The sequence below is a fragment of the Alligator mississippiensis genome, chromosome 11, assembly GCF_030867095.1.
Source record: "Alligator mississippiensis isolate rAllMis1 chromosome 11, rAllMis1, whole genome shotgun sequence".
Lineage (NCBI taxonomy): Eukaryota > Metazoa > Chordata > Crocodylia > Alligatoridae > Alligator > Alligator mississippiensis.
This window is the reverse complement of record NC_081834.1, coordinates 22,288,456-22,310,501: the sequence shown is the minus strand read 5'-3', so window position 1 is coordinate 22,310,501 and position 22,046 is coordinate 22,288,456. Positions and strand designations below refer to the sequence as shown.

The following is a 22,046-nucleotide window of genomic DNA, read 5'->3' as shown; positions in this document are numbered from 1 at the left end:
CGAACCTCCAAATCGAATCAGAAGACCCTTTAATCTCTCCAAATTGAATCGAACCCTCCAAATCAATTCGGAGAGATTTGGAGATTCAGACAAAGACACAGCTTTATTCTACTTGTTTTTTCTACATACCTCCAGGTAGCAGGTGGCTCATGAATGCCGCGATTCTGGGGCACATGGAGTATCCCATAGAAGCACGGGGGGCTCCCCAGCACGCTCAGCAGCAGATCCAAAGTGGACCAGAAGCACTTCAAGTCCACTTCCGGGGCCACCAGGGAGTGAGTTGGGGGTGCCCCCCGCATGCCCCCAGCTCAGATCTGCAAGAAGGAAGAAAGGAATTGACAGGGAAGCAAACTTGAGACTTTGGTGACTTTGATCAGGTTCGGCTTGGTGGAATGGATGAGCCAAAGACTAAATGCAAATTGGCAGACATGCAGTGAGAGCAGACAACCATTCTGAAAAAGCCGTGAAACAACTAAATCAATCTCGTCTGACAATTCTTTGTCCTTTCTGCTGCCTACATCCATATTTTCTGTGTAGTCTTGGACTCCTTCCTTTTTGTTTATTTTCTGTCTCTTACCAAGTCCTGTCATTTTTCTCTATCGATTTACCTTTTAACATGTTAGATCATGGTCTTTGTTCTCATCTATAAGTCTGGGCATTTTATGGACCTCATCAACACCCCTGCTGTCATTTCTCCTTATACCTATTTTTGCTTCAGACTCTTCCCCAGGCTTCCACCTGGTGCCTTTTGTCTTCTTTTACCTTTCTCATTGTCAGACATTCTGTCTTCCTACCTTAATGGGTGCAGTCTTTAGTGACTAAGTGCTTTTTCCCCCTCTTTAAATTTTCTCCTCAAAACTAATCTCTTGAATCAATATCCTCTCTCTTTCATTCATTCTTGCTGCCCAGACTCTCTTTTTCCTGGGGTACTGCATTGTTGTTGAGTTGCTTGATTTAGACTGTAAGTCTTTGGGCAGGAATGAATCCTTCTGTCTGTACTGGCTGTGTAAATGTAAGGTTCTATTCAAATTACTTGTAATAAAAATGAAAAAAACATTTGATACACTGCTCTAGAATCAGCTGTTTTTGATGCAAATTCTTTATATTTTGCCTCTCTATTTTCTAAAATTCTCTCTTTTGCATCCAAGTCCCATTGTTATGTCCCTACATAGATGGTATGTAACACCCTTAGAGGATCTCTCCTAAGCATATCAGCTTCCTTTAACTCGGTGCTTCTCAACCAGGGTGCCACAGCACCCTGAGGTGCCTTGAGATCCTGTCAAGGGTGCCAGGGGTGCCACATAATGTTAGCACTGTTAGATGTACAAACACGATTCACAGGATAAAGAGATTTCACATAAGAATCCATAGTGTTAAAAACAGTCTGACCCTTTGTGGTCTTTCTTCATTCTTTGCTCTACTATTTTTCTGTAGTAAAAAAATGAGTGAAAATGAAGAGCTCACATTTTCTGAGGGGTGCCTCAAATCTAGTGAGGACTACCTTGAGTATAAAAAGGTTGAGAATCACAGCTTTAACTGCTTCTAAATGTCCTTAATCTCTTTGCTGTGATGCTGTTCAGTCTGTTTTTGATGTCAGTGTACAGGCAACCCCTACTAAGCACTCTTAATTGGTTCCCAAAAAAATGAGCGTTAAGCAGAATAGCATTAAGCGAAACTTGCTGCCCAGGTGTATGATGCCTATAAGCATTATAATGAAACTCGCTGAGCACTAAGTGGAATTGGGTATCAATGTAAAACGAGTGTTATAGTGAAATAGCACTAAGCAAAACAGCATTAAGCGAAGGTTGCCTGTACATGGATAGTTTTGGAAGGATGTATGTTCACACTGGCAGACTGAATGGCTGACATCAAGCTTTAGTATCAACAACTGACATCAAGCTGTGTCAAGAACTTTGTCACTATTAATTGTCAGAGCTTCTTACTGATGCCCTGAAGCCAGGCACCTTTATGAAGTCATTAATAAAATGTACTTACGCTATTGTACTTGCACTTCAATGGCAGGAAAAGAGAATGAACTTCCCACTTGTATTAGAATTCTCTGTGAAGTACCTGTTTTGTTTAAGTCCTATACATATATCAATAGTCCTTCCAAAATCTGTGTTTTTCCTGTTTTGTTTCTAGTTTAGGCAGCGTATATGACCCACATTGTGTAAATAAATATGCACAATTTTGTAATTTCCTTAGCTAGTATGGGGCATCTCTAGTATCCTAATTCCAGATGAGCAGTTTAACTACTGAGTTGTGTTCTGCCTTTTATTTCCTTTCTATTAGTTTACTTAAAAGAGGGCTGAGGAACCAGGAATAGCTTTGGGTCTGTATTAGTTCTAAAACTGGTGTGAAGTTTGCAGTGAGCCAGAGTTAGGGCTAGCATTAAGATCTGGCTTGGAGGCACTGAAATGTCAGGCTCTCTGTAAGATGCTTGGGATTTGGCCCACCAGACTCAGCCAGGGTACTCGTAGTTCTGAGAAATGTTAGTAGAGATACTAGGGGTGTACGAAGCTGGCTCTATTTGATTCGGATTCGGCCTGAATCGGGCTCAATGATTCGATGTGTTGATTCAGATCACTGTCCCTGATTTGATTTGGCCGAATCTGAAGATTCGATGCTAATTTGGAGAATCAGGGATTCGCCCATAGACACAGCTTTAAATGTTTTTTCTACATACCTTGAGGTACTGGGCACAGCTCATGATTGCTGCGATGCTGGGTGCATGGAGCATCCCACAGGAGCACGGGGGGGGGTGGCCCTTCACGTGCTTGGCAGTGAACCCAGAAGCGGACCAGAGGTATTTCAGGGAGCCCCCTGCGCACCCAGCTCAGCGATCAGCCTCAGGGGGCCTCTGGGTGCCCCCTCAGACCCAGGAGGCACCAGTCACTGAGCTGGGGGCGTGCGGGGGGCCCCCCCAGCTCACTCCCTAGTGGCCCTGGAAGTGGACTGGAAGTGCTTCTGGTCCACTTTTGGATCTGCTGCTGAGCACACTGGGGAGCCCCCTGTGCTTCTATGGGATACTCCATGCACCCTAGCATTGCGGCTTTCATGAGCCGCCTGCTACCTGGAGGTATGTAGAAAAAACAAGTAGAATAAAGCTGTGTCTTTGTCTGAATCTCCAAATCTCTCCAAATTGATTTGGAGGGTTCGATTCAATTTGGAGAGATTAAAGGGTCTTCTGATTCGATTTGGAGGTTCGGCCACCAAATCAGGCCGAATCAAATCGGGGACCGAAGCTTCGCACAGCTCTGATACCAACATCACAAATCAGTAACCGGATCAAAGTAGCTCTTTTTTTGTTAAGGTGGCTTGTTTGTTTTAGTTAGGTGATGGCAGTTCTTTGGGAGGAAAATATTTTATGCATCTCTAATAGAGAAGAGAGACCCTGAGATATTTTGAAATTCTACTTACATTTTTCAGTGAAATCCAGCTAGTTTTCCCCAAGTACACCTTTCACATGCCCACTACTATGTACTGACTAGGCAGTTATGCTACCCTGTCTTCTCCTTAGTGGTGGAAACAAACTAGTTGAAGTGATTTCACTTTACAGATCTCAATATGCAGACATCATTTTATGAGTCAGATGGTCAGGTTTTTTCTAGAAGAAGCCTTTATTAAATGTAGCTTAAGCCATACGCTTTGTGTGGCACAGAATATGGCTCAATTTTTCTTTCTTATTTGTTTCTACCAAGTAGATGTATTGTACTTTTGGGACCTTATGTTGTTGGTTGAATCATTCGTGGGTAGATAGACAAAGCTACTGAATAGGGCCTTGATCTTGCAAGCTGCTCCTTGTAGGTGGACTCCTCGGTTCACACTGATCAAATTTGAGGTCAGGATCTAGGTTGTCTCAGTGTCTAAAATTGTTTGCATAAGTGAATGGGAGATTATTGTGGGGGTAAAAATGGTTCTGTGAACAGTCAGGACAAACAATTTTGGAATCTAGTTTTGAAGCAAAGAGTTTACCTTGGGACACTGGAAAAATAATTGAATACATATATTTTAGCTACCATGCTACTCTTTCTTAACCTTACTTTTAAAATGTGCCTCTTAGTAACATTTTTGTTTTCCTCTGGGGTTTTAGGTTCATTTTTTGTCTGTTGAGATAACAGAAACTTGCCTTAGGAAGGCTTTTTCTCCATACTGGAAACATATATGCTGCTGGCTTTCACCTAAATTTGTATTAACCTGAGCCATGATCATCTCTCCAGCTTTATAATCAGGGGGTTTATTATAATTATTTTTAAAGCCATGAGCAATTTAGAAACTTGTGATTTCACCTGCAACTTGTCATTTCACCACAGGTGGCTGATAACATTACAAAAGCTATGAGAGTAATTAGCACAAAATGGAGTTTTTCTTACCAGTTTCTCATTTCCACAAGTGCAGGCAGCTGAGGAAGAATCCTACCCTGCCTCCAAATACAAAAACAAACCTTCCCACATCTAAAAAATTAAATTTTCTAATGTGGTGAGCATTGGAAGACGGAAGGAACTACAATGAGAATTCCTTGAGTGCCTTAATCTACTCCCTGTTTGGCTGCCAGATGCAGAAAGTAAGCAGAGTGCTGTTAATGTTAAGCTGCTGGTTAAAAATGGGCAGTGCTGGGGGGATTCCTGGCTTTAATTCTCATAGTAGATATATTAAAATGTCACTAGAATGTTGCATTCTTTTCTCCCAGTGCCTTTGCTGAATCCTGGCACTTCATTCCTTTGATTTTTCCCCACAGTTACATTTTGCAGTCATTCAGGGAGTTAACAGTATAACCATGGAAAAAACACAAGTAAAATACAGTTAAACCAGCAACAGATGCTGCTTGTTGTTGGGTTGTGTTTCATCATGCATTTTGCTGCACATAGTCTGGTTATCGGTCATCCTTGTTTTTTATCCTTGATTTTCAAATTGTGTGTAGGAAGTGGATTCCACAACTGCATCTTTCTCTAAGAAAGCAGAGGATGTTTGGTTGCTAGGAAACTATGGAGGTCCTGTATCTTACGTTTTCTACTGAGCAGTTCTTTAGTTGCTATCAGTGATTTTTATCAATTGGCATAATGCTATTCTTCATCCAAAGCATCCCTGAGTTCTGTAACTATATACTTGTCACAAGATTACATGTGCTGTGGATTTAAATATTAACTTTACATGATGTTCATTTTATTTGTCAATGGCAGGCCAGTTTTAGATTCTTCTGTATTCATGATTGCTAATGCAATTTTTATTAATTTATATTACATAATGTCTAGAAGTTCCCAAAGAAATGGGGGCCCTTTGCGTATGTACCACACACATACTAAAAGACAGTTCTTGCTTTGAAGGGACAACAGCTGAGACCCACATGCCACCCACTAAATCCGAGTCCAATTATTAAACTCCCAACCCCATTGGCTAAGCACCTGAAGTCTGTGAACCCATTAAGTTTTCAGCAGTTAAGTTTCCTGGGCAGACCTGGGTAAAGTTCTGCTTGTATATGAGCTCAGGATTGATTCCGCATTGACAAAGTTAAGCAGCTCAACACTTGTCTCATGCCCAGTCCTATGCCTTTCAGCCTTTTGGTACAATAGCTCAGTGGTTAGGGCATGTTGTGGGAGATCAGACTCAGCCACACTAGGCAGGAGAGAGTGGTCTATCTGCTAAACTACTGTATTCTGTGCTCCTCCCACTTAAGCTGCTGCAGTGAAGAGGACCTGGGCTAGAGATAGTCAGCAAGAGGGAGGCTGACTCGAGTTCAGTGATTAGGGCACTTGCCTGGGAGAAAAGTTCCCTTTGGATCCTTACTCCAAGGACTGTTTATATATTTTATCAAAAGTCTGTTTAATGTAAAATGCAGGCATTGGAGTTGGGCTCAGAACCCAGGTTTCCCTTCCAAGTGAGTGCTTTATGCAGACACCATGTGATATAATCCCTTTCATAAAATTATTGAGTACCATCATAAAAGCAGTTAGGTTTTGTGTCCCCACTGTTCTGATTGGCAGGCTGTTCCACAGTCTCTCTACTTTAATGGACAGAAACATTCTTTTTTTTCCTAGCCCAAATTTATTCATGGCCTATTTGTCTCTGTACCAACATTGTCCATTAGCTTAAATTACTCTTCTCCCTCATGTTTACTTCCCTGATGTCAGGGAAGACAGCAGTCATATTCCCACTCAGTTTGTTTTGCTTGGCTAAGCAAGTCAAGCTTTCATTATAGCCCCCCTACTTTGGTACCTGTTCCAATTTGAATTAATCTTTCTTGAGTACGCGTGACCAGAATTGTATACAGTATTCCAGGTCAGGTCTTGCAGGGCTGTGATACAATAGCTTAAGTAGTTGGCTATCTTACTAGAAATACCTGAACTGATATACACTTAGATCACATTTATCTTTTTTACAAATATATCATGTCAGTGGCTCATAATCACCTTGTGATCGACGAGGAAGATCTTTCTTCTCCTCAGTCGCTTCCATTTGATGAGCTCCCAGAGAAACGGGCATTCTTGTTGTTCCCCAAGAGCATGACTTTGTATTTTATATTATTGCATTCAATTTCATTTCTATTAGTCCAGTTGCCAAAGTCATCCAGTTCTTTCCGTGTGATATCTTGCTGTTTCTCTGCATTAACAATGCCTCCTAGTTTTTTGTTCAAAAAAAATATTGCCATTATAGTCTAACTTTTTTGAGATCAAGGCTGTCAATGGAAAAATGTATACAAGTTGAGTCCCAAGAGTGATCTTTGAAGACCTCGACAAGTAGTCTCCCTCTAACCTGAGGTTTCCTCTTTCACTACTTCCCATTGCTGTCTTCCCCGTAGCCATTTCCTTAGTTAATGCTATCTTTTTCAACTTCATAACAAATGCATTACATAAATGTACAGAAATAATCTCAATGACATGTTCTTTGTCTAGAAATCAGTTATGTTATCTAAGAAAGATATTGGCTTAGGGTGATATCGACTTTTGGTAAAACTGTTTAATTTTCTCCCATTTTCCATTTGCCTCTATGTCCTTTATTTATTCTTTCCTTCAAAAAATTATTGTACAACTCTCTATATACTATTCAAGTCAGAATAGCAAATCAATACGTGCCCATATCACTCCCTCCGCCTCCTGCTCCCCCATAACTAAATATGAGTGCTACATTCTCTGGGCACATAGGTCCTGGAAAATTCAGGTTTTAAGTTGTATCCCTTTTCAGTGTTCTCAGTTGACTAACTTAGGCAGCTTGCCACACAAGAGCCCATGCTGGCTATTGTAAATTCCATGATTTGTATAGAGAGTGTAGGTACTTATTTTCAGGCTTCATAAGCCATGTGCATAATAGTTGGGCATCATGATACTGAACACTGAAATGTCTAAGACTTCTGTATGGATCTAGCTTAAAAAGCCTCAGACCAAGACTTATTTTTCCCATTTATGTGGGGAAGTGAAGCATAAAGATTAAGTCACTTGCCTAAGTTCATATACAAAGTCTATAGTAGAGCCAGCAGTTGAACTTGGATCTCCTGAATTCTTCTCCAGGGCTAGGGACAGACATTCAAAAAGCCTGAGCCTGAATTGATTCAGTCTTTGCAGTTTAGTCTAACCTGGCTAGGCTGAACTGGTTTCCAATCATGCAGACAATTCCTCTGGACTGAGGAATTCAGGTACATGCCTGCAGTGGCTCAGGTTAGAAGCCAGAGTTTGCTAGAGCAGTCCTCCCTGCCCTTGCAGAGCTGAGCTGAGGGAGGCATGGCCAAGCTCCAGCAGGGCTCTGATTAGGGAGGGTGTAAACCCCCACTCTGCCTGCAGTCCCAGGCTTATCCCTGCTTGCTGCTCAAGGGGCAGGAGTGTTGTCAGCTTGCAGCCCTGGGCTAGTACTCTGAGGCAAGGGAAGCGGGGGGAGGAGGAGCTGCAGTGCATGCATCTGTTGATGATACAGAGCTTTTCACTCTCCCTCCCTGCTTCTGTATACTGTCTGCAGCAAACTGACAGGGAAGCAAGCTGGGGTTGGGGGGGGCTGATAACCATGTTTATTACCCTTATCTCAGTGTTTACTGCCCCATTAAGAATGCTGAGTCTATCTGTTGATTCAGCAGAGACCCAGCATGTGGTCTGTTAGCTAATACACAGACACCTCCTCAGCAAGGCATAGGAGAGGGGGAAATTCCTGCTTAGCAGAGAGTGGTGAAGGGGAGGGGAGCAAACAGCTCTTAAACAGCATTTCCAAGGAAGAACATCCTAAACTACCTGTTAATTAGCTCCAAAAAGCTTGTCTGCCTCTGACCTCTCCCACAGCGCAGACTGTAGCCACCATGTGGTCTGCTAGCTAATGCTGAGGTGTTTGTAAGGGATGGGGAATGCCTGCTTAACACATAGTTGGGAGGGGAGGGGAGAAGCAGAAACCAGGAAGATGCCTGCACAGACTGCTGAGCTCCAGCAAGGCAGCAGAGGGAAGGGGCCAGGCCTGCTGTGGAGCAGACAGCCTTACTTAGCCAGAGAGTATGCCGGGATGCTGGGGAAGTCGGATTAATCTTAAACCAGCAAGGAGTCTGGGGCAGACATTGCATAAGCCGGTTTGGCCCAAATCAGTTAAGTCTGATTCAACCAGATTCAAGTTAAGTCTGATTCAACCAGGTTTATCTCAAACCAGTTTCAACCATTTTCAAACTGGTTTATGTGCACTGAACATCTGTTCTGTTACAGGTTTAAACCAGTTTCTGATCACTGAAACCAGTTTAGGTGTAATGTCTGTCCCTAGCCCTGGAGTTAACAAATGATTATCTAAACAGTTCACTGTATTTGAAACACACCCCTTGGTGTGTTTCTGTGTCCTGGGTCCTATTCTGGCTGCTTTATCCCATTTATTCTGGATTCTGGGTCCTATTCTGGTTGCTTTATCCCACTCTGAAAGCAAATAAACCCTAGAGCTAGGTTCTGTGAAGGCACCCCTTTTCCATGCCTCACTGGAACTAGAGGAAGATGATGTTGTTACTGTCCTCATGATCCACCTTGCTGATCAGCCTCTTGGGTATTGTGTACAGTTAACATAAATTAGAGCTCTTCAGTTGTTTTAGCGTGTGCCAAGGTTCTGGTCCAGCCACCGCTAACCCTACCTAATTAAAACAGTTCTCTGTCTTGATCAGACAACTTGATCTGACTAATGGAGTTGATTTTATTTGTTGTTGTTGTTCCTGTCACCAAAAAAACACCTCTCCAAGAAGGTCAATCAAATGAACCATAAATAGGAGACATGATAACCATAAAATGTCTTAGGATTTTTGAAAAAGTGAATGACAGGGAAATCTTTGAAGAGTTTTGACGTTATGGTCTCCCAGAAGATTTTTCCTAGGGATTTAACAAGCTTATAGCACAATTTATTTTGTGGGAGGTTGTGTGTGAATGATGAGATCACCCTTAGTAACAGAATTTCTATTAAACTTTCTACAGCCTACTGAAGAGGAGTCCATCTTGACTGAAGGCAACCATTAGCTCTGGTTGCTAATATAAGGGACACAAAGCTGCTGAGCAATTTACTCTATCGAAAATACTTTGTTGGCAGGCAACAGAATATTAGTACATGCATTTGTTTGTTCAGATCTCAGTGTGAGTATTAGAATGATCATAGAAATCATAGAAAATTAGGGTTGGAAGGGATCTCAGGAGGTCATGTAGTCCAAGCCCCTGCTCAAAGCAGGACCATGTCCAACTAGATCATCCCAGCCAAAACTTTGTCTAGCTGGGTCTTGAACACCTCCAAGGATGGAGATTCCACAACCTCTCTGGGTAACCTGTTCCAGTGATTTACTACCCTCCTAGTGAGAAAATTCTTCCTAATATCTAACCTAGACATTTTTCTTCTGGCCATGATCTTTTTTTGCATGAATGGGAAAATACTCCTGTAGCAACCCTTTCTTGGTAATACATGTCCCTAGAGACCTGTTAGATATGTGGGATCAAGTCTAAGAAGTAAACACTAGCAAGTGAGTTGCTGATCTATTTCTCCTATCCACCCCAGCTGTAAAAACTACAGCTCCAGTGGAGTGCGATACAGGTAGGGGTGGGGTTGGGGATGAACAGAAGAAGTGTTTCCCAACATCATAATTGCATCACACACTTTAGGATAGCTGACAATTTCTGCTCATTATCTACAAAAGGTTGGTAATAATGTGGGTTTATTATAGCATTTCTAGAATCTCTCTGCACCACACTTAGCTTTTGTTGGCCCTACTGTGCTGTTAGGGCCTTGTTGCACAGTAATTTTGGGAAGCTCCTGGAGCTCTTAACACCTGGATTGTCCTTATATTAACACCTGAAACTGGTTTTAAGCACGCATTATGTGGCTCAACGTTATACCACTCCAGGGCAGGAATAGCTCTGTTGGTGTTACCCAGTTTGCATTGGTGACACATAAAGGGTGCCATGCGGGTGCAGGTACACCCCCTGAGATTGGTGGTGCACCCCCTGCAAAAAGCACCACTGACACTGCTGGCGGTACATGAAGATGATCGCTGCTCGCTACTGACGCTTCCAGAAGTGTCTACGGGCGGTCCCCTAACACTGCTGGCTGCTGCTGACACAGCCAGCGTCATCTGTGGGTGGTCACCAACCGCTGGTCAGCACTCACTAACACCCCACTGACAGTGCCACAGCTGCCTTCATAGACTTCTTAGACTTCATAGACATTTGGGCTGGAAGGGACCCCGGAGGATCATCGAGTCCAGCCCCCTGCCCTAGGGGCAGGAGGTCAGCAGGGATCATAGGATCCCAGCAAGATAGGCATCCAAATGTGTCTTGAAGGCATTCAAAGTGGGTGCTTGAACCACCTCCAGTGGCAGTCTATTCCGAACTTTGGGGGCTTGGACAATAAAGAAGTTCTTCCTTATGTCTAGTCTGAATTGGTAATGGCAGAGTTTGTGACCATTTGATCTTGTCATCCCTTGGAGCGCTCTGGTGAACAGATGTTCCCCCAGATCCTGATGAGCACCCCTGATAAACTTATAGGTGGTCACTAGATCAGCCCTGAGCCTGCACTTTTCCAGGCTGAAGAGTCCCATGGCTCTCAGCCTCTTATAAGGTCTGTTTTCCTGACCTCTGATCATGCACGTGGCTCTCCTTTGCACTCTATCAAGCTTCTCCACATCCTTTTTGAATTGTGGAGCCCAAAACTGGATGCAGTACTCCAGCTGCAGCCTCACCAAGGCTGAGTACAATGGGAGAATGAAGTCCTGGGATTTGTCTGAGAAGCATCTATGGATGCAAGCCAGCGTTTTGCTCGCTTTACTAGCCACAGCAACACATTGAGGGCTCATGTTCATCTTGTGGTCAATGATGACCCCCAAGTCCCTTTCATCTGTAGTGCTAACCAGCATAGCACTGCCAAGCCTATAAGCATGCTGCAGGTTTTTCCTCCCAAGGTGGAGAACCTTGAATTTTTCAGTGTTGAACACCATCAGGTTTTCATCCTCCCATTTCATGAGCCTGTCAAGATCTGCCTGGATCACCCTCCTGTCCTCAGGTGTGGATGCTTTTCCCCAGAGTTTGGTGTCATTGGCAAACTTGGCCAGTCCTCTTCTGACACCAATGTCCACATCATTGATGAAGATGTTAAATAGTATAGGCCCTAGAACAGCCTTGAGGGACCCCACTGGTGACTGTGCACCAAGACGATTGGCTTCCATCAACCACCACCCTCTGGGTCCTACCACAAAGTCAGTTCCCCAGCCAGTGGTGAGGTCGAGGCCGCAGTTAGCCAGTTTAGCCAAGAGGTGATCATGGAATACCAGATCAAAGGCTTTTTTAAAGTCAAGATATACAACATCAATCTCTTTCCCCTTGTCCAGTTGATAGGTCACCTGGTTATAAAAGGAAATGAGATTGGTCAAGCAAGACCTACCTGCAACAAACCCATGTTGGGTATCCTTCAGGATGTTGCCTTCAGCTAGTCTGTTAAGGATGGCCTCTTTGATAATCTTTTCCAAGACCTTCTGCAAGATAGAGGTCAGGCTGATGGGCCTGTAGTTTGCTGGATCTACTTTCCTCCCTTTCTTGAAGATAGGCATGACATTGGCCCTCTTCCAATCATCGGACAATTCACCAGAGTGCCAAGAGCTCTCAAAGATCTGTGCCAGGGGCTCAGCTATGATGCTTGCCAGCTCCTTGAGTACCCTTGGGTGTAAACTGTTTGGGCCAGCTGACTTGAAGGTATCCAGCCTGTCAAGGTGTTCCTTCATGAGGCCAGCTTCGATGGAGGGCAAGGAATCTCCCTCACCCGGGCCTCTCTGACTCACAGTGGGCAGGGGCGTCCCATGGGACTGGTGAAAAACTGATGCAAAGTACCCATTTAGCAAGTTCGCTTTTTCCTAGGCATCGGTTGTCAGTTGTCCCATCTGGTTTAGCAGGGGTCCAATGTTGCCCTTGCTTTTCCTCCGGCTCCCCACGTATCTAAAAAATAACTTTTTATTGTCCTTGATATTTGTAGCTAGCTGGAGTTCCATCACAGCCTTGGCTTTTCTGGTTTGCTCTCTGCAGGACTGGACCAGAGCAGAGTATTCCCCCTTGGTGGTGGTTCCAGTCCTCCATCCTTTGTAGGTCTTCCTTTTAAGATGCAGGAGGTCTGCCAGTTCCCTGGAGAGTCAAGGGAGCTGGTGTGTCCTTTTGCTGCCTTTTCTCCGAGACGGGATGGACTTTGCACGCGCATCCAGGATTGCTCCCTTGAGGAGCAACCACTTGTCTTGAACTCCCCACTCCTTTGGGTTGTGGCCCTTTAGGGCCTCTCTGACAAGCTTCCTTAGCTTGTCAAAGTCAGCTTTCCTGAAGTTGAGGGCTTCTGTATTACTGACTGACTTGCCAGCTTTATGGCAGATGGTGAAGGTGATCAGCTCATGGTCACTGTCACCCAGCTTCCCTTCGATCGTTAGGTCGCTGATTAGGTTGTCCCCAGTTGCCAGAACGAGGTCAAGCAGCACTTTACCTATCGTCAGCCCATAGACTTCCTGCGTCAGATAGAGGTCATCCACGCTCGAGAGAAAGCTTTGCGACTGCTTGGATTTGGCTGAGCGCTCCTCCCACGAGATGTCTGGGTGGTTAAAGCCTCCCATGACAACCATACACCAGGAGTGCACAGCCTCAGCCAATTCCTGGGTGAACTCCTGGTCAAGGTCTTGACCCTGGGTAGGGGGTCTGTAGTAGACTCCCACCATAGTATCCTCTGTGCCGTGTTCCCTATGTATTTTAACCCAGAGGTTCTCAAGTCGTCCACCATGGGTGCCAATGTTGGCTTGCAGGGACATGTAGCTTTCTTTGACATAGAGAACTATGCTCCCACCCCTTTTGTCCACTCGATCCCTCCTGTACAGGGTACAGCTGTCTATATCTGTGGCCCAGTCATGGGTGGAGTCCTACCAGGTCTCCGTTATTCCAATGACATCATAGTTATTTGCGTTTAGCAGGAGAACAAGTTCCTCCTGTTTATTCCTCAAGCTCGTGGCATTTGTGTATAGGCACGCAAGTGCCCCCTTGGGGGCCCTTGTCTTGTTCCAGGACTGGGACTGGGGTGGGCTCCCTTAAGTGCCTTGGCCTGCTGGCTTTGCAAGAGTTGCTCAGTGGGCCAGCAGTGGCAGTAGTCCCCCCCCCCATGCCTGTGGGAGCTCACTGCTCGCCACCCCTGACAGAGCTGCCACCACCTGAAGGAGCTCGCTGTGCCCCCCCCCCCCCCCCCCCAGCCTCTGGTGGCACATGGCATTCATGTCAATTTGTATTGTTGTTAAGATGTAGCCACTCTAAGTGTAAATACCACCTTCCACCTGTTGGTCCAGGTAGGGCCCACTGACCCCCACCACCAGGTCACAGCACCCCAGATCCTCTCTCTCTCTTCCCTCTCCCCTCCCTTACTTGTGGCTGCCCATGCTGTCTGTTCTGGGGGAGCAGGCAGGAACATGTTAACCTGCTTGCTCAGCTGCTGCCAGTGCTGCTGTTGCTCTTTGGGATGGGCTCACTTGTAACAGAACAGATGTTCAGTGGACATAAACTAGTTTGAGAATATCTCAAACTGGTTTCAGCCAAACCTGGTTGAATGTAGTATCAGACTTAACTGATTTGGCTCAAACCAGTTTACGAAATGTCTGTCCCAGACCCCTTGATGGTTTAAATTAAATCAGAGTCCTTCAGCATCCTAGAATGCTCTCTGGGCCGGGCAGGGCTCTCTGTTCTGCAGCAGGGCTGGCCTCTGCTCCCCGGCTGCAGCTCCTGCAGTCTCTGCAGGCATCTGCCTGGCTTCTGCTCCCCCCACCCTGCCCTAGTCTCTGTTAAGCAGGCATTCCCCATCTCTCACAGACACCTCAGCATTAGCTAGCAGATGACATGCTGGCTACCACTGAGCTGTGGCACATGGGACAAAGGCAGAATCAACAGATAGCTGTTAATGTCCCTCTGTTTTCTTAATGGGGTGATAAGCACTGAGTTAGGGTTGATAAACATTCCCTGCTGAGCTGTTCAGGAGTGGGGGAACCCTCCCTAATCAGAGCATCCCGCCGGGGCTTGGCCACACCCCACTCAGCTCATCACTGTAGAAGGGAAGAGAGGGCTGCTGTAGTGTCCCTGGCTTCTAGCCTGAACCACTGCAGGCATATGCCTGCATTTCTGGGATGTCTGTCTGGTTACAAAACTGATTTAGCCTAGCCAGGTTAGACTAACCTGCAAAGATTGAATCAATTCAGGCTCAGGATTTTTGAATGTCTGTCCCTAGCCGAGATGATCAGCAACCTGGGGGGTAGTTGTGGGGACAGGAGTGGGGGGTGCTCCAAACATGAGCTAGTACTAACATGAATCAACATTTGCATGACTTGCAGTGTAAGATGTAACAAGGCCCTTAAGCTGAGCACAACACTCATGCATAATTAAAACCACACAGAACCTGTCCTAGAGACAGAGATGATCCTAGCAGGATGAGAGGCCCAGGACAAATCAACCTGTGCGGGGCCTGGATGCAAAGAAGCTGGTGGTGGTGGGGTTGGGCGGCTGGATGTGAAGGTGGTGGTGGTGCAGAGTCATAAGAACTAGGTGGGCCCTGCAGGAGGGGCCTTGGCCACTCTGCACAGCTCTGTAGGGCCCTCCAAAGCACGGGGCCCAGGGCATTTGCCCCGGTTTCCCCCCCCGACCCCAGGGACTACCCTGCCTACAGAACACCAGAGATGAGCTAACATGGTTTCTGCTATTGGTCAAACAGCAAAGTTGAGGTAGATATTCTGCAACGCACATTGCTTTCCTGGGAATTGAGGAAATCCAAGATGGTATACAGAGTGGTATGAATGAAGGAGAAAGACGCTCTAACAATGGGTGGGATCTCCTGAGTGAAAGAAACATTTTCAAATACAGACTAATATTATTTGTTGCCATTAAACTATAATTCTGACAATTCAAAATGCACTCTCCTAGTCAACTTTTTCTGTAACTAAATAACCTCCCAGACGTATCATTGCATTTTACACGAAGGCTTAAGAATATGCAACGTAGACAATTAGATTACATGGACTCCTACAACATTCCCAGTACAGAGAAGACATTGACCTTGAAACTTGCTGTCCAGACAACTGGCAATTGAATTCTTTCCATGGCTCCATGCATGGGGGTCCCACTGCCCTCAGATCCATGGACAAGAATGCCTTGACTTCACTGAATCCTCTGCTTTTGTGTATCCTATAGCTGTGGAGTGGGCAGAGCCACAGAATGGACATGAACCCTTGCAAACTGCTGGGTCATTAAATATATTACGTGGATGTAGCTGGAGAGCTGTTTTAACAGTGTCACAGCCCCACAATATACCGTAGAACTCTCCGACCAGGAGCAGCCCCTTGCTGAGGGAGCACTGAAATTAAGAGACTGTAGATGGGGGCATATAAATGATTGCAGCCTCTTTCCAGGCAGACCTTTCATTATCCCTATATTTAAAAAAATCTGTGGGCTCAGGGTGTTTGTTTCCTTATGGGATCATTTTCTTTTCCCACTGACAGAAGACCATGAAGTAAAACTTTGAGATGAGTCTCGCCAGTCTTTCTTCACTACAGGGCAGACCTCTGCACCTGAAATATAGCAGAGCTGATCATTAGAGCAGGTCAAACAATTTTGAATGTCAGCTTTCTGACTGGGGATGTGGAGAATGGAAATGCCATAATTTCATTAAGATTTCTCCAGGTCCAGGACTGGCAGCAAGCCAGGCACCACAGACACATTCCAGTGGTCAGCCCTTTCTCTGGGATGCAGGGAGTTGAGGTTCATGGCCATAGTGTGCTTGCCGGGGGGAGGGGGTTGTTCTATATCCTAAGCAAATGCCCTACCCAAATCAGTCTATCTGGTGCAATGAATGTTGTCTGTATTTATACAGAGTGGAGCAGTTCCCACAGCAGAGGTTCAAGTTGGGCTATTTTAATTAAATCTATTCTCCTCCTAATAGCCAGTAATGATTTTATCCAGCTCTAAATTCCTGGGGCTTGTATTATGGAATACCAGCTGACCATAAAACCCAACTTAAGACTAATTGGCTTTTATGTGGGTTTAGGACCTGTGTGCAATAGTTCTTTCACTCTTTCCGTCACTTCACTTCCGTATAAGCTATGGGTAAGAGAACATGTGCTTAATGACATTTTTATGTTACCACAGCTAGAATTGTCTCCACAAGTATAAAAGTGCTTTTAGTTAAAGGTGTAGCATATGTTAGTACATTGTGGTAAGGCACCTGCTTTTCTCAGGCAGATGTGTTGGTAGCCGAGGAGTCTTGGAAAAAATCTTTGTATTTCTAGTCCTAAAATATAGATTATGAGATCATCAGAGACACTGTGGGATACTGTTCTCGGGAGTGCTCCATAGTACTTTGTTTCCTTTAGATGACGAAATCATGGCTCTATTGATACAGAAAATCACAGTTTATAGCTGAGTGTGACCCAATCTTTTTGTCTTGAGCATGGAGCAGTTGGTTGCTAAAAACATATCAAAAGACATCAGTAGCAATAAGAATTTTTAATGAGAGATCATTGGAATATACTTTGACGGTAAGAGAGGTAAAATGAAATGGCAAGCAGAGAAAGATGATCAAGCAGAACTAAAATGTAGGCAAATTAAATATCTTGAGGCATATGGAAAGGTACAATAATGTGATAGCAGGGAAATTACTGACTTATGACTTCTCATGGTGAAAATGCAGACTAGAAAGAGTCCTCTGTCAGAGGGGCCAAAGTCAGCTGGTATGTATCCCATGTAGGTGGTATGGTGAGTCAGAATAAAAGGATAGCATGAGGATGTGTACTCATACAGCTATAAGTCTTTATGAATTTGATAGAGAATGAGAAATATTGTTGTCAGAAGGTAGAGGCTTAGTAATTAAGGGAACAAGTTCCTAGTTTTGCCACAAGATTTTAAATCTCATGTGTTTTTTCCCCTCTGTCTGAGGAGGACATGTTGCTTTTGTTTTTAATTTAAATAAATATTATATAATTTAGAAAAAAAACCAGTACTTGTGAATTTACTGAGAACATTCTTGCCAGGTCTGTGTCTTATTTTCAAATAAATGAATTCTGAAAATATAGAGACTTCCAATGACAGATCAAGCAGCTGTTCCATAACATTAGATTAAATAAGAAGAAAAATTGTATTGATTTAAAAGGGCCAGATCCTTGAATCCTTTCCAAGGATACTTGACACCATTTCAGGGGTGAAATCCTGGCTCCAGTGAAGTCGATGGGAGCTTTACCACTGGGAGATTTCAGTAAGGCTAGGCTTTCATCCCAGAGGTGTGAAGGGGATTTAAAGTTCCTCTAGGCAAGCATAGGATTGGCATAACTTTTATCTCTCTCCCTTCTCCCCCTCACATAGCCGTACTTCATGGGTTATTTGGGGTTTGGATTACAGAAACACAACAGAGCATGTGGATGGGATCTGGCCACAGTTCAATTCATTCTTGAAATCCAAGCTGGTGGACTTGGCCCCTAGGGACAGAGATCTGCTCATGTAAGCTGTGCCAGGGAAAAATTCCATCCCCAGCATCTTGGGATCCGGGCCTTGATCCAGCCAAAATGGGGCATATGAGCCACAGACCCATCACAAGCACTCTAACCACTGGAGTTGCATGTTTTGGTTAGCCTCTTAACTGTCACTTTAAAAACATAACTTTCTTGCTCTGAGATTTATGAAGAAAAGCTTGAAAATGCAATGCGAGTACAACTAATGCAGTGGCATCTGTCTGCATCTACAGTAGGTCTGTGGATGATGGGGAGGAGGGGACCTGTTCTAGCAATTTTCTACGTCAAATTAAGGCCAAAGCTCAGTGCTGTGTTGGGCCCTGTTAGTCACCCAATAAAAGACTCTATATGCAGTGGGAGAAGAGGGTGCAGTGGGCTTAGTCCCACTCACCCATTTAAATGAACTCTGACAGTTGGGTTAAGTGATGGGTCTCCTTTTTTGGAGAGAAAATGGAGAAGGACCCTATTATTACCAGTACTCAGTCTGAGGGGGGAGAGGCAAGAGGGGACCCTGCAACCATCCTTGCTATTTCTAAGGTCAGGAGAACCCTAATACTTCTCCCAAGGAAAGCAGAGGGAATTTAAACCCAGCAGCATAACTAGACGTGGGTGACCTGGGTACCAGACCTTAGTACTAATTTTGAGGGAGCACAAGGATGGCAGGCACCACTGCTGTAATTGCTACTGAGGGCCTGGCCATGACCCATAGCACATAACCTGCTTGTGACGCCTTTCCTTAGAGGGTGTGATGCCTCCTTAGCTGTCACCACTCCAAGCAAGGGGCCTAACTCCAGAAGAGAAGTAGGACTTGAGGGACATAGCCAGGGGAACCTGATGTTGCGTTGTGCCCTGGAGTATCTTAGTTCCACCTTGCACCCAAAGTATAAATTTCACTGTTTAAATTACAAATGACCTACAATGAAAGAGTACAGGAACTACAAGTAGATTATATGGGTTGTCAATGTAATATTGCATTTATCTGGCATAATGTTTATGGATTGCCTGGCAGTCTGAGCTGGCTGTGATAAAGAAGGTTCCATGATAAAGACATCAAAAACAATGCTTTTCTTGCCAATGACAAGTTCTCCTGTGGCTTCCCTTTGCGGACCTGTCTAAGGGGAATATAGGACAGTAGCATTTTACAGATGCCAGGTGTTAGCAGGGGAGAATTTGACCCACTGCCTGCAAGACTTATTGTGAATCGAAGAATAGCAATAACATCCCATCCAAAAGATGACAAACCAGCCATTACTATAACAACCATTTCTACCATGCATGCTGTCAGATTACAATCACGGTGTTTGAAGAATCCGAGATGTGTGCTAAGAATGGGCCCAGTTTCTGGAGACCAATGAGTGATTTTTGAGGTGCTGAGGGAAGCAAATATAGAAGTAGAAGCTGATTCAGTATTACACAGAAAGCACTTGGCACCTGTGAGAGATTGGACTTTAAAAGGGAAGGCAGACTGCTGATGTGATGGATACTTGAGTGGGATTGGTATTGATAAGGAGCTTTGTGGAGCAAAACTTGAAGGGCACATCAAGAGACTGCACAGTGTTTCAGCATGTGAGAATCCAGTCTCCGTCATCTCTCTCTGATTATGAAGCATCACAGTTTTTTACTGAGAACAGAAGCAAAACAGCAGACTACAGGCAGTATCTATCAGCTAGTTACATAATGCAAGTACTTTATAAGTTAATATTAACAGCCACAACGTACAGCAGACTGAGTCACTTCAAAGATCCACTGTGCAGGTGCAAACACTGCACTTGGTGTTTATAATGGGAAAAAAAAGGTGATGAGCAGACATGCCCCACTCTGTGAGCTGAAATGCAACAGGAGGCCACTGTGGACCCAAATAACCATTATAGCTAATAAAATGCCAGAAGTGAGGAGAGGCTGCTACTATTCTAAAATACAGAGAGCTTGGCCCAAAATTTACAATCTATACAGTCCCGTAATCCATAGGAGACTAACACTCCAGTCCCCACAAGTGAGAGCACATAGGCAAAATGAGCTTTTGGGAAGCATTATTTAAGTCTGTAGGGCTCCATACGGGTACAGTGGACTAATGGTGCTATGTGTTGCAGAAACAAGATCCAAAATCTATGGACAAAACCATCATGGAAGTACACATGTCTCTTCTGACGTATATTGATACCTCCACAATGGCATCATCTATCGACTGTTTTAGACATTGTTTCTGTTATCCTGGGTTAGGTTTTTTTGTTTGTTTGTTTGTTTTTTTGTGGGGTTTTTTTTTTTTTACTGAATCTACTCTAGGAAGCTGAATATGTATACTATTCCTTTACTTTTATATGACAAACTTTAATGTAGTTGCAAAGCATGCCAAGAATCGGAGATCTATAGTTTTGGAGTAGACCGGGCCACAGAATAGATGTGGACCCTTGGAAAACTGCTGGGTCATTAAATATATTAAGTAGTTGTAGTTGGAGAGCTGTGTTAACAATGTCACAGCCCCACAACATACATCGAACTCTCTCATCAGGAGCAGTCATTAGCTGAAGGAGCACCGAAAGCAAGAGGTGATAGATTGGAGACGAGTGATATTCTAAAACCAATATGGAATGAGTTCAAAGTCAGAGTCGCATGTCTGCTGTGAATTTTAAATCAGTTTTATATTTTTTTTCTTATGATACCCCGAATCAATTATTTACTAAGTTTCTTATTCAGCACAATCCACCTGACTAAGCTCTGCTTCCATTGTGTGTGTGTAAAAGGTGTAGGTGGCAACAGAAGTCTTAGGCTGTGATGAATCAGTCTTTATTCACTGGCCTTTTTATATTTTGATTTATGAAGACATTCTTTCCTTTCCTTTGCATTCAGATATTGGTGCAGTTCCACTGAAGAATGTAATCTATCTATTTTCCTTAATTCCTTTGATACTACTTATGTCTCAACTGTTTGGTAGGTGATACAAATTCAGCATCCTTTCATGGATGATTTAGAGGTGTTTGTTCAGATTTTATTTTCTCATTCCCGTGTTGACAATAACCTTTAATCAACAGTAATGGATTTTTAGGGGAAGCACTGCTTCCCCTGTTTTCAATCAGATTTTACATGATGTTATAAAGTCCTAATGCAGATACAGTACATTTTACCAGTTTCACATACAGTTCCCATTTTCAGCCTATGCTAAAAGCCAAAGACCCCCTACATAAACCACTCAATTTCCATGTATCCAATACTGAAACTAGGAGCAAGCTTTTTTTCACTATGCCATAGGCCCTGACTTTTAATGTTAGAGTGATTATCCATCTGTCTGTCTCTCTTTTGACTTTTTTCCATACTGGTAGCAATATCCATCTGGTTTCTAAACATTTTTTTTCCTTTGTCAAATTGTGAAGTCTCTGAGAGCAGGGTGTGAAAAGCATGAGTCCTCTTGTAATGGGGTCCATAACTGGAATATAAGAGTTCCTATTCTGAATTTGGGGTTAGTAATATGCAGGCCACAAACACTAAGTTCAGTCACCGGATGGTGGACTGCTAGGTGCTTAAATTCATACTTGTTCTTGGTCACTGTTTGTTAGGTACACAACCTACTGGCTTAAAGAATCTTTATTCTGGTTCTTTCAGAGATATACAAACTAAGAACGTAGGCTTTTAAAAAGGAAACCCTTTTATAAATAATTTTAAACATATTTTCTTTACCATGACTTACTCTTATATTGTTAAGAATTATTTCAGTCCTGTGCTTTCCAACTCTATGGATAGCAGGGACTTGCTGTTTAAAAATCATACTTTAGTTGTAAAGGAGTTCAAGTATTTGCACATCCTTGGTGCAGAGGTGTGTGTGCGCGTGTGTGTGTGCATATTTACACATCAGCACATGCAATTTTTTTTTTTTAAACTCAGGAGAACTCCTGGGTCTGTATTTTAAGAGCAGTGTGCGCTGCATGTCAATATGCATACATAATTTTGTGCACTCAGTTACCACGATTGTAAGAATAATTGCAGTAATTGTGCAAACAACCACTTACAGGCCACATATAATTAACCCTTTGTGCATGCTGTCACTTTAATTACATGCACAAATTATATGTAGCTTTGAAAA

At 43.8% G+C, this 22,046-nt stretch overlaps 1 long non-coding RNA gene across 2 annotated transcripts in view; it reads left to right on the top strand.

The window, feature by feature from the left end:
* Window positions 1-1,056, top strand: part of LOC109280708 (uncharacterized) — a 54,229-nt gene extending 53,173 nt beyond the window's left edge. For both annotated transcript variants that reach the window (XR_009455587.1, XR_002087127.2), the window contains exon 3: window positions 136-1,056. This is a non-coding gene — a long non-coding RNA (uncharacterized LOC109280708). The remainder of the gene's footprint in view (window positions 1-135) is intronic.
* The last annotated feature ends 20,990 nt before the right edge of the window (window positions 1,057-22,046 follow it).